Consider the following 13,566-nt stretch of genomic DNA (forward strand, 5'->3'; position numbering starts at 1 on the left):
ATATCGGCAAGCATAATAAAAATAGTTTTTTTATTTATTTTAAAAATTAATTTATCTTGATTTCTTGATTTCTTGATTTTATATTTTTATTTTGAATTTTAACCTTTTTTTTTGTCAAGAAAAAAGGAAAATATATTTTTGTTATAATTATCTTGTTAGTGTTATGAATAAGATGTCAATTGTAATATAAAAGCATGCTAATTGTTTGAATGTAAACTCATTTTTAACAATTCTAATTAGAGGTGGAAGAATTTAGCACATAGTATAAAGTTAAAAATCAAAATAGGTCGGTAAAGTTCGAAATTGTAAAATTTAATATGGTTATAGTTCAAAATAGTTCTAACTTTGTAATAAAAATAGTATATCAATATTGTTAGAAACTAATTAAAATATATTATAAAGTTTGTGAATTATTTCTATATTAATTATAAATAAGTGCGAATAATATTCGTATGTTAGTAAAATGCGATTTTAGTATGAGTATTGGATAAGTGGGATTTTGAATGTTATGTACCGTGTTAAGACCTCACTTTGGATACTATAAAAAAAAAAAAAAAAAAAATTAAAGAAAGAAGCTTTTGTGGTCTTGCGAAATTCTGCCAAAATATGGCTAGGAAGAGAGAAAAAATAAAAAAGGCGATAAATATTTGGCTGCCGAAGTGCGACGGTGACTAGATTCAACTGTCGGGGCACGTCAGTGAATAGATCTGTCACACCCCGCAGCCCAACGAGGCGCGACAGGTGCTCCTGCCGTAGACATACGGTTGCCCGTATGCCTACAAGGCAATTTCGATATAATAGGAAATAAAAACACAAACAAATAACATAAATCCCCGCTGGTCCGGTAATATCATACAAACTCGTATCTCGATGGATACGCATCACAAAATGACATAGAGACTATATATATATACACAATCAAAACATAACTATATACATAATCTCTAATGTCAAAATACCAGACAGTCTAAGGAGCGGTGAAACCAGGCCTACCGACCTCGTGCCTCTCTCGGATCTGCCGAACCGGAACCTAAAAAATTAACCCAAAAAAGGGATGAGAAATAAATTCTCAGTGCGATAAATTTGCCACATTTCGTTCCTGGACTTGCAATCACAGATTATATTCAAAAATAAAACACAAATAAAGCTTAGATCAGTTTATAATAATATATAAACATGAACGCATAAACCCGACATCAATTAGTCAAATGAAATCACAAATCAGGATTTGTCAAAATGGAATTCAATCACACAATATTTGGTTTAACTCGAGCTCAAACTATCAGGTAGTTAAGGCTTAACCGTTTAAGTAAAAGTCTGGTTCCATTTCATATCCGGAAAATCCATTTAAATCCAATTGAACGTCCAAACGCATTACCCCCTGGGTACTGCCTCCGATACACAAGTCACCCATAACCAAAATCATAATACAGAGTCACTTACCCCTCGTCCCAACCGGTACTGGGAACTGCCGAGGGCCAGACGATCTAAAGCTTTAGAACACTGGGCGTCAAAGTCCATGCATAGACTTTGACAAATCCGGATTCACCCTCCGGGGTGACGTCGCCACGATGGGAGACAATAATACCATATCCACCAACCGATGGTGAAATAAATCACGGTGACTTTTAATTCCAAATTAGATCATTCAGATCAACACAAATAATAACCATACCAGCATGCAGATCAATCAAATAAAACAATTCAAGTTTCAATTAATTTGGGCAATGCAATGTATATGCAACACAATTCGATAATGCAATTTAATCAATAAACAACATGTCAATCGAAACACAGTTTAATTTTGAATATAAAATATCAAACAAGTCCAGAAACCCCGCACCTGATCGAGTCACGTATCCCTCGCCTATGGGTCGGACGTCCCGAGAGATTCCGTAACTTGTTGCTCTACCGGGTCTATTTAAGATATACACATAAATATAATTTAAATATATGCGGTAGCTATACGATTAAAGCTAATACAGTTAGGGTTCGATTTCCATTTGATTTGCCCTAATTATACAGCAAGAATCATTTCTGGGTATCTTATTGCGGCCCGCAATGGAACCTGTTACGGCCCGCAACCAACCAGTCTGAAATTCTGCTCTCTGTCTTATATCTTGCGGCTCGTAATGCTTTCTCTTGCGGCCCGCAATGCCATACACAGGTTCAGATGCTCTCTGTCTTTTATCTTGCGGCCCGTAATAAAAGTGTTGCGGCCCGTAACATGTTAGTACAGAGACAAAGTGTGGTACCGGGGTTAATTCTTAACAGTCTTGCGGCCCGCAAAGAGACCATTTCGGCCCGCAACATACATCACAGAATCAGGAATAAAAGGGTTTAACAGGGCAATTCAGTTCATATCGATTTCCAAATTTAGGTATATGTTTCCAGTTAGTCCCGATGGTATCTATATACTGTATAAAACACCAATTCCAATTCAAATCGGAGTCAACCGATGGTTTAGAGGTTCAATAGGTTAATATTCAAACGATTCAAACCCTAATTCCGAATTTCAACCACAAACACGACAAATCAAGAAATTTAGGGTTTACGGTTTCGAAAACACGATCGAATTGAAAACCTAGGGTTTCAAGAGAAAGGATAAGTAAAGGAAATACCACTCGATGAATCAGAAAGGATTTTCAGACGTCTGCTCGATTCTAACTTCGAATTTCTCGAATTTCCGATCGATTTCCCACAATCCCTCACTCTCTTCTCTCTTTCTTTCTTGGATCGGAGCGCACACACACACACACACGAAAGGGGCACAGTCGGTGGAAAGAAATGAAGAGAGGAAGAAAGGTTTTCATGTGATTTTTGGGAATTTTGCATATTAGACCCTCCAACTTTTAATAATTACAACAAGGTTAAATGTGCATAATACCCTTTTATATATTTTTATTAGTTAAATCTTTATTATAACGTAACAAGATTCAACTGTCAGAGCTTGGCGGAGAATAGATCTAGTCATCACTAGTACGCGATGGCTATGGGCAGGGGCGGACCCATGTGGAACCAGAGGGGGGCAGGCGCTCCCCCCCCCCCCCCCCCCCTTGGATTTTAAGTTTTAGTGGTGATTTGTTGAATTTGATCGACTCTGTTCCTCCCTGAAATTTTTTTTGCCCCTCTCTGGATGTTTAATTTCTAATTCAGGTTAAATATAGGGTTAAAATCAAAACAAATTTCTTGAATGATGATTGGTAATTAGAATTATAAGTTAGAGGATCAGAAATTACAAGTCAGACTATTAGAAAATATAAGTCAAAGTATTCTTTTTTATCAAGTACCCAATAAGTTAATGGATTTAAACCCGATTCAATAATTTTTTATCCCCCCCCCCCGACGAGAATCCTGGATCCGCCCCTGGCTATGAGACGAAAATCGATCCGATCGTGAAGAGAGATGGAGAATGAAGTATTAGAGTGTTTAAGAGTTTATATAAATAAGATAAGATAATGAAAGTAGTTTAGATGAATTAATGAGAATAAATAAGTTTAAATTTGAAAATTAAAGTTATTTGACTTAGTGTAAATACGTTGTTTATCAATAAAATTATTAATTAAATAATATGACATTTAAAACTATTAATTTTACAAAAAATAAGTACAATGTTAATATAAATAGAAATTGTTTTATGAATTTACGCCATATTCAGGTTCGAATCCATTTGATTGCCCTCAATCGATTAATTAAGTCAAAATAGTACCAGTAAATAATTTTAGAGTACAGTTGTTAACATATAGTCACACCTTGAACAATCATCTTTCTAATTACCTTTTTGTTTGGTTGTGCAACAAATAGAATGAAAACATATTAAGAGTTAAAAAGAAGGGTTGAAACGAGAAAGAGAAACATTTTTTTCCAAATCAATCTAGGTCCAAATTAGTGGATTGCTCTCGGGTAGGGTACGGGTACCTCGGGTAAACCCGGGACGGGTAACGGGTAGGGCGGGTACTGGTAGGACGGGTAGTTGGATAGAACGGGTACGGGTAGGTTGGGTAATTTTTTAAAAAAGTGTACCCTACTCGTTTCAAACCCGTGCCCGTTTTGGGTAACGGGTATCTCTGGTAGGGTACGGGTTTTTTTTTTTTTTACTTTTTTTTTGTTTTTTTTCCTTTTTTTTCTGTTTTTTTTTCATTTTTTTTTTCCAGCGGAAAAATAATTTTGAATTTTGAATTTAAAAAAAAACGGGTAAAGGGTAAACGAGTAAAGTTGTTCGGGTAAATGGGTGCGGGTACGAGTACGGGTACAACGGGTGTGGGTAGGCGGGTTTCGGGTAAGACGGGTACGGGTTGGGCGGATTTTTTTCCCAAATTATAGTGTCCGGTCCGTCTCAAACCTATACCCGTGTACCCGTTTACCCGCCTATACTCGAACACGGGTAAGGGTACCTCGTGTAACGGGTACGAGCCGGGCAAAACGGGTACTACCCGTTTGGGTTTTAGCAATCCTCTAGTCCAAATGATGGAATCTGTATCCTCTCAGGTATTGCAGTGGATCACTTCACTTTACGGTTTGAAATTAAATCTCAACCGGTTTGGAATTCGGATCACTATAAGGGACTGTATTTTTAGGCTTTGAGATTCATACCAAGTTAAAAAGAACGGTCCAGATCTAATAATTGTAAAAGATTCCCTCATCAAGTATTGGAGAGGATGTGAACTCCAACTGACGTGGGGCTCTCTTTATTTGCTTGGAATTCATTCACTCAAGGCCCAAATGACTTACAAACTGTACCCATTTTAAGGGGTTTGTCATTTGTGTCACTTGTGAGCATAGTAGCCTAATAATTGTAAACCCTTTGTAAAAGATGGACCTGGTCCACTGTGGCCCATGAAAGCTCCTTTATTTTACTAGGCTCATCATTCGTACTCCGTTCCCAGCTACGATAAATGTCGGTGTTAGTAATGTCCCACGGATTAATTATATGAAATGGAATTAAAATGATAATTTATGAAGTTAAATATGAGTTAAAACTATATATTATATATCAATTAACATGTTTTATCTGACATCATGGATCGATCATGAATCGTTTCAGTTGTGGGTTGCACTACTAGAATTCACTCTTTTTTCATGCTCCCGAAAATGGCTATTTTCAACGGATTACCCTTGAAAAAAGCCCAAAAATCGCTATTTTCAAGCGCTACCCTTGAAAATACTACCGTTGATAATACCCTCCTTGCAAATAGTCAGTATTTCCAAGAGGACCGTTGGAAATACTCTTTTGTAACTTTTTTCAAGAGACTACCCTTGAAAAAAGGGCCGTTGGAAATACTTTCAAACTTGGCCACTGTCTACATTATTTTCAAGGGGAGCATCGTGGGGCCCACCAGATTATTTTCAAGGGGAGCATTGTGGAGCCCACCAGATTATTTTCAAGGGGAGCATTGTGGAGCCCACCAGATTATTTTCAAGGGGAGGGAACATGGGTCCCACTTGAACATTTCCAAGGGTGACACCCCTGGGACCCACTACAGTATTTTCAAGGGTAGTTTACGGGGGACCCACCCCAGCATATCCATGACCAGCAAATGTGGGCCCCACCTGGTCAGAAATTGGCGCTTTTATTTGAATGGGTCCGTGCATTTTTTCCAGGATATACCCTTGGAATTACTAGACTCCTATTTTTGGTACCAGAACGCTTTCATTAGACAATCCTCCCGGTACCAACCCAGTATTCCTTTACAATACCCAATTCCCATTCAAACTGAGAACACATCTTACAAATCGATAGAAAACACATTGAGAAAAGAGATTGCAAAGCATTTAATAAGCATAATCATTAACATAGCATAATCAACACATTGTATCAAAATAAGGTGGAAAACCCTTTACAACACAGTATTGTGTGCTTGAACATTGCTAATATAAACAAAATATACACACTATGACCAAAATATTCACAAAAATTCACATAATACGCTACCCAAAATATACCCACTATACCATGAGTTAACAAAAATTCACATAATAAGTTACGCAAGACCCATTCACTTGCTGATATGCTAACTTGTAAATTCACAAAAATCTAAACCTTCTGACACACTATAAGGCATGGTTCAGTTTGAAGGTAAATTGGCCCACCATTCGTCACCCCTTGCAATTTCTCCATTTCCAAGTGGAGCTTGATTCAATAGTGCTTGAAACGAGTCTCTCTGATTTGGTTGCATTGGAAAAGAAAGACCCTATGTATTACCAATTACCACATATATAGAGACAGCATGTTATATTTATGAGGGATTTTGCATGTACACCCTCAAAATAATTAATTTTGCAATTTAAGCATTGGGATCATTAATTGTACCTGAAAAGTAGGCAAACTCCTAGTTACACCTTGCTCAGTTCCAGAAATGTTCGGTTGAGCCTAAGTTTAACAATGCACAATGCATAATGTTATTGTACCTTTATTACCAATGCTTTACTAGAAAACCACAACAGTGTCAGAATACGCCATATGATAATTGCAGAAATACCAAATGAGTTCATAGGTTAATGGTGGTACCCGAGTAGTAGGCAAATTCCCAATGACACCTTGCTCAATTCCAGAACTGTTAACTTGAGCCTATGTTTCACAATTCGAAAGGTTTAATGTTAGTATACATCCACAACAGTAGCAAATAAGCCTTACACAGCTTGCAACACTAATACATGAGTTGTAAATAATGCATATGATAGTTGCATAAATACAAAAATGAGTCCATAGGTTAATAGTGGTACCTGAATAGGAGGCAAATTGCCAAGTACACCTAGCTCATTTCCAGAACTGTTAGCTTGAGCCTAAGTTTCACAATTCGAAAGGTTTAATGTTAGTATACATCCACAACAAGGTTTATGTGTATTTGATTTTATTTTGAAGTAGAATTATGGAACTATAAGTTGTGTATCTGATTCAAATCTTATATAGACTTAGAGGTTTATGTAGTGTATTATGAAATATTCAATTTTAGCCCTAATTTATGACCCATAATGCACTAATCAAATGTAGTTCACATACCTGCAAAGTAGGTTTTGGTACACCACACATTGAGAATAATTGGCTGAAGTACCAGTCATAAGTTGCCATTTTTCTTTCCTTCTCAGCCTCCGCCTCATTTTGACGACGTTCACTCTGAGCTAAGAGCAATCCTACTTCTGCGCGAGAGAACATTGACTGCTCCCCATTTAGCACACCAGAAATAGAAGATGTGTGGTGCTGTTTGGCTCGGGTGGTTGCTGGTTGCACCTTGTTTTGAAGCATGCTTCCAAATCCTTGGACCCTACCATGTTTTGATCCACCAACAGCTGAGAGAAACATGGTGTTCTCGTCCATGTCAGAATTGGCCTGATCAGCGATCATGTCCCTCACCTTTTGCTATGAGTTGTTCCAAATTTGAAATAAGAGGGGGAAAAAAAATTAAATCATTACTCAATCAGCCCTGTGCTATAAATACTGTACATGTTGTACTTATACTGAAAATGACAGAGGCTAAAGTTTGCAAGGCTTAAAAAACAACATAAAGTGTTGAAGCTTGTCAGTACCAGTGGAGGTGCTGTGGCACTTAGTGGTTTGAATTTTTCAATAAATTGTATGTATGTAATAGGTAGAGTTGTAAGTAGATATATCTTTTTTACAGTTGGTAGCTACTACCCAGTCTTTCAAATAAAAAAATTGAATGCATTGCAATGTATGTAATGCAACTTACATAAACTGCCTGTGAATCTGTGTTGGTAAAATGTAAGGAATTGACATCCAAAGCAGGAATCTCCGTGCAACTCTCATCGGTAATTGACTCCATTGGCCCGTTACCATCAGTAAATTCGGTGTTGGCCTCCGCAGCCTTCATGGCAGCTTCGATTTGGGCCACAATCGGTGATTTGCCATTCACTTTAGAACAATGAAGATGGGCATAAAGTTGTACTTTTGACGGTTCTTTTCCTTTGCGCAATTTTGTCTCCACATGAAAAAATAATAAACAAGCAATAGTAAAGGTCACAACAGTTATCCAAAATCGAACTCACAAAAAAACAAAATAACTTAAAAGGCACAGAAAAGCAAAATAACTTATTATGTGAATTTTTGTTAACTCGTAGCACAGTGGGTATATTTTGGGTAACTCACCCATGTTCAAGTACCAGCCCAGTGTGATACTAGTTAAAAAAAACTCACATAATAAGTTGGTTTCCCATAATATATTAGAATGTTAGCAAGTCTTTCAAGTTCACACAACAACAGTCACAGACTCATAATATATGTTGAAATATCTAATGGCATTTTTTTTTCATGGTTCTATAGTCAAACATGAACAAATCCAATATATACAGTACATGCAAGATTTAACAAATCTTATTACAAGACCAATAGAAGGAATCACATATATTAGATATAATAAGAGTTAACTAAATCTATTTTCAGCACTACACATATTAAAACATATCAAAAAGAAACCCAAACCTTTAATTTCTACATAATCCAATCTATTTTAAAAAATCAGCAGCTGAACAGTACCAAAATTATCCAACTCAGGTTGGTATGCAATCAGATCTAAATATAAACAACCCAATTTGATCTTATGAACATCAGAGTAATCTGATTTCCTGTGCAATTTATTAAATGACCTTATTTCTGATTATACTAGAAAATATTCGCTAATTGCATAAGAGTTAACTAAATATTTTTTCAGCACTACACATATTAAAACATATCAAAAAGAAACCCAAACCTTTAATTTCTACATAATCCAATCCATTTTAAAAAATCAGCAGCTGAACAGTACCAAAATTACATAATAGTTTGTAGAGTTTACCAGCATTTGATGGTGCTGGTGTGCGCTTGCTGACCCACCGTGGTGTGCCGTGATATTACGTTGCTTGCGGTTTTCCTGGTTTTGTGTACTAATTTGTTTCCAATCTTCTGTGAAAAACAAATCACACAAACCATGCCAGTTGGGGTGGTCAAGGCACCAATGCGGAACCGTGGCCTTCCATAATTGTATGTTTGTACCATATCTTAATGTCCATGTAACCCTCGCCGTGTGAAGCTCCTCGGTAACCCTTTTGGTTGCTATGGCCTCCAAAACATCTCTACAATGATCGGGGTCTTCCCCTTCCTTGTACCTGAATTTTTTCTGCAAAAACACATATGCACTGCCTTAATAGTGATCATTGACCCTAAAATCGTGAAAAGTGCAACTGAACTTGAATGTCTTTCATACCGTTCAATTAAGTCACTGTGCATATTAACCCTAAATATTCAATTAACTTTTCATGACTTATCCAATCAATTTGTTTTGGGACGTCAAAGGCTAGGATTATAATCCATGATATACTGTAATTTAAAAAAAGGGTACCAAAAAGAGAAACTCGATATTATCCTTTGTCTTATCATCATAGGCATGGAAGCTTCTCAATGGTCCTGGCATATTCTGCAGAGCAAGCCTATTGATAACAACATGCATTAAAATGTTGCACTCAACCGATATGTAGGAAATATTTTGTACTCAGTTCTGTAGAAAATCTACATATTTTTGTACTCAAAAGGTATGAACCAGATAGGAAATTTTTTCAAAAGACATACAGTTCTGTAGTAGATTATACTGTGCCAAAAGCTTAAAATTTATAAATACACCATGAATAGTTTTAGATGAAAGGACAGGTTACCTAGTGATTGCTGTCTTAATTTGATTTGGATTGTCGTCGCATGTGAACTCGCGAGGCCCAACAGGCCAGATTATCGGGCGGTCTTCTAGTTTATCCGTTGATTTTCTCATAATTGAAGGACCTCGTCCCTTCTTCTTTGGGGGTTCCGGTGGTGCAATTTCACGGTCTGGACTAGCATTTGAACAGTCAAGGGCATCAGGTATGGCCTGTGAACTGCCCTTTCTCTTTGAAAATTTTCTGGAAGTTGCCCTTTTTAGACCAGTTTTTTTGGGGGGCATATTTGCTGTGTTAAAAACCAACATTAATGAGTTATATAAGGATATAAGTAAGCACTGGCTAAGATAATATATAAGCACAGAAATTGCCAATAATAATGCATTTTTCCAATGGGAGGTGCTATTTTAATGTTTACATAGAGCAGAAATGTTGGTCATCTTTTTGTATACATACATTCACATACTCGATTCTAATGTTTGACTTATGAATGAAATGAAATCTAAGGACATATGAGTTGCAGCAAAATATATATATATAATCTAATTGTTTATTTTTTTTTTTTGGAAATCAAATATCCTTAGGTTTCATTTCATATATAATATCACCAACGAGTCAACCTTCCTAGCTGTACGTAATTATTTATAGAGACAACCCAACACTTTACTGCTGACCCTAACTACTGACAAAATTATCTGGGATGCTTCCTCAATCACTCATTTCAAGAGGAAAAAAAAAAGAGACAAACAAATCAAAATAAGGAAAATGATATAACAGTTTCATGGAAGCTCATTAATAATAATTAGCCTAATTAGTTGCATCAATCATAGCCTAGGTTTTGAAATTTACAAACCCATAAGAAGCAGGTCAAATCCTTGGTATAAGCCTCACAAAATGGGAGAGGCAAAAATATGCAAAACCCTAGACTCAAATTAGGTTTCCTTCTCAAGTAAAGACTCGATAAATGAAAATTGGAGGGACATTACCAATTTAGTTCGAATTTGATGAAGTTTTGAAGGACTTCTTCCAATTTTCTCTCAAGCCGTCGCTGAGAAGTGCTACCGGATATACACAGCGGGGGTGAGATTTTTGTGCAACATGATTTATTGGGAGAGAGCGGTGTATTATAGGAGGGCGAAATTTTGGTGAAAAATGAGAGGGAAATTCTGGCGGCCATTGATCGTACTCCGGAGAGGGAAATTTTACTTTTTTTCGGAAGAGATTGGGGGGAAATGAAAATTGGGGCTAAGTTTCAGCTTTTGCGTCTTCTCTACATTGATCGTAGAATACACAGGGAGCTATTATGCGTATCGGATGCCTCATGGTGATCTGAGTCGTTGGGTCTCCGCAGTAATCCGCATTGATAACTTTAATATTCACGCGGATGACAGTTCAACGGTACAAGATCTTTAATGTTACATCCGGAGCTAGGATACAACTTAATAAGAGTGCATCTGGAGTTGAACTGCGAAATGTTTAGGGTTAATATAACAGATCAGCTTCTTCTTCGTGCAGTCTTATATCTGCATATAAACAGTGGACATTGTTTAGGATGAGCACTGCTTGTATTGAAAACTATTGTGTTAATTACTAGGTGACATAATTGACAGAGCAGTTTGTTCTTTGTTCAGTTTACTAAATACTCTGGAAGCTCTTGTGTTGTTATAGGATGAGAACTGTTCCCAGTTAAATAGGTGCTGTTAATAAAGCCCTTAATCTGTTTACAATATAGAATTGTGATATTAATTGATTAGGATGGTGAATTAAATTGTTTACAATATAGAATCTGTTTACAATACATAATTCTATAAATAATTTAGTATTTTATAAAATTGTTTATTTTAACTTATTAGAATGAGCATATGCTATTTATTACAAATAGTAAATTAATTAGTAATATTGTTTAGTGAATTAATTTAGACCATTATTGTATTATAATATTTTTTTAAGTGATATTAGATCTAATTAACGCAATTATGATTGAAATACATGCATGTTTATGAATTATTAAATGATTTAAGCAAAAAATTATATATCAAGACATGGTTGTTGCACAAATAGGATGTGTGCTTCTGTGTTGTACATAGCACATGAACTCTCGAAGTGTGACATAATGAAGACTGACAAGTTTACGAAGTCCGATGGTCGATCGGAACCGTTAAATGTGAAACATACCATATTACAATTGTTGTATTGAAATTTCATGTCATATGGCGTTTATTTACTCATCGATCAAGCTCATGCAATATACATTCATCGTATGGTCACAATTTCTTCGCGTTGGATCGATGCTTCGACATATGACAACGAATTTTTTTTTTGTTGGTTACGTTCAATGTTTGACCTTGATCATGTAACAATTATTTTGAGATGATTTCATTACGGATCGACCGTCGATCGAGTACGTGAAAATGAACGGTCTGCAATTATTTGCTCAATCTTTAAAAAAAAATAACTTTCAATTTAAATGAAATTGACTATTTCAGACATTATCTGGTCACATTGTATGTAAAAATTTATAAAATGTATATTTGGAAATTTATTTCTATTAGTTGCTGTACAAAATTAATTTGAATTAATCAATCTCTGATGTGAACCGTCTAATATGAGATGAAGAGCTTGGATTATCAATGGAAGCGTCCATTAGATTGTGAGAGGGCTGGAGGAGAATTTCTCTGAGGTACCATTATATTTCTGTTTACATCGTAGCATCTTAAAATATGTTAATAATCGTGCCAATTATGATCTTATGGCCCTGATTTCACATGGCATATTGCGTTACCCCAGTCGATACAAAATATTTGGTAGGTGGACAGTAAATGCGATACAAGGGAGTGCTCTCTGTAAGCATTGGCACTTAGAAAATTTTTTGGAAAAAAACGCCCTTTCAAACGTTCTCCGCAGAGAATTTGTATCCTCTGAGATATCTCAAACTTTGCGTGACTTTATGGAAAATCCCAACCGTTTAAATACGTTATGCACGAATCTCAAAGCACACATAATTCTGATCCTGCATCACTCCCCGGACACGTCGGTCACGTAAAATTTGAGATATCTCAGAGGATACGCACTTCGCAGCAGAGGCACCCCTCCTTTTAACTCCGCGGCGATCAGTTCGAACCCCATTTCCCTAGCCTCTTCTTACACACTAAGGCGGCTCAATCGATCGCCAAACCCTCTCAACGAAAACAGTAAAAACCCTAGCCTCCTAGCCACACTGCGACGGCCTAATCGATCGGCAAACCGCTGATATCGGACAAACTACGAAGAAAATCGACGGCGCGGAGGACTCCGGTACGAAGCAAACTGACGGCGCGGAGGAGTCCGGTACGAAGCAAACCGACGGTGCGGAGGACTCCGGTACGTGGATCACTTTTAGGTCACTATTTTATGTTGGTTTCGCTGTTAATTTTGTCACCTTCAACTGAATTAAGACCAATAATCAGGGTCTACCCAATAGGTCTTTAAATCGGGGATGCTGTATATTGATCGTGTATTAGATGAGAAGACACGGTTTAGATGAGAAGATTGGATGAGGCTACTCGGTTTAGCTGAGTCTACACAAATCAATGTGTGAGTAAATTAGACCATAGCGGTATGTGAGTAAATCAGATGAGAAGACACGGTTTAAAGGAGTATACACAAATTAGACCATAGCAGTATGTGAGTAAAATCATCTTAGGCAAAATCAATGTGTTTAGATGAGAAGACACGGTTTAAAAGCATCTTAGGAATAATCAATATGTTTTGAAAGCATCTTTGTTTTAGTTTTTTATAATTATTGCTGAAATGGTGTTAATTGGTACAGAAAACATGGCCAAGGACGATGATGCCTCCAAGTACAGGGTCGTAACTCGCCGTACATCTGCGAGACTCAATCGTGACTATAAGGCAACGATGGAGACTGAGGAATCCGAGGTTCCGGTTGTA

The 13,566-nt window shown here is 36.7% G+C and overlaps 1 long non-coding RNA gene across 1 annotated transcript in view; it reads right to left on the bottom strand.

Annotated features, from left to right (window-relative positions):
- Positions 1-711: 711 nt before the first annotated feature.
- Positions 712-13,566, bottom strand: part of LOC144554584 (uncharacterized) — a 49,683-nt gene continuing 36,828 nt past the window's right edge. Inside the window, exon 3 of the long non-coding RNA XR_013511654.1 lies at positions 712-1,030. This is a non-coding gene — a long non-coding RNA (uncharacterized LOC144554584). The remainder of the gene's footprint in view (positions 1,031-13,566) is intronic.

The sequence above is a fragment of the Carex rostrata genome, chromosome 5 (assembly GCF_964058835.1).
Source record: "Carex rostrata chromosome 5, lpCarRost1.2, whole genome shotgun sequence".
Taxonomy (NCBI): domain Eukaryota; kingdom Viridiplantae; phylum Streptophyta; class Magnoliopsida; order Poales; family Cyperaceae; genus Carex; species Carex rostrata.